Below are 227 nucleotides of genomic sequence, written 5' to 3'. Positions count from 1 at the left end.
CACAGGGGAGGTGCTCCTGTCCTCTTACCAACTTTGTGGCCTCCTCTGGACTTGCTCCAACAGTTCTATGTCCTTACGTTGAGGACCCCAGAATTGCATGCAGTATTCCAGGTGAGGTCTCATGAGAGCAGAGTAGAGGGGAAGGATCACCTCTTTTGACCTGCTGACCACACTCCTTTTGATGCAGCCCAGGATTCTATTAGCTTTCTGGGCGGTTAGTGCACACT

The sequence above is a fragment of the Acanthisitta chloris genome, unplaced genomic scaffold (genome assembly GCF_000695815.1).
Source record: "Acanthisitta chloris isolate BGI_N310 unplaced genomic scaffold, ASM69581v1 scaffold24110, whole genome shotgun sequence".
Taxonomy (NCBI): Eukaryota; Metazoa; Chordata; class Aves; order Passeriformes; family Acanthisittidae; genus Acanthisitta; species Acanthisitta chloris.
The sequence above is the reverse complement of the archived record's forward strand: the minus strand, read 5'-3'. Positions refer to the sequence as shown.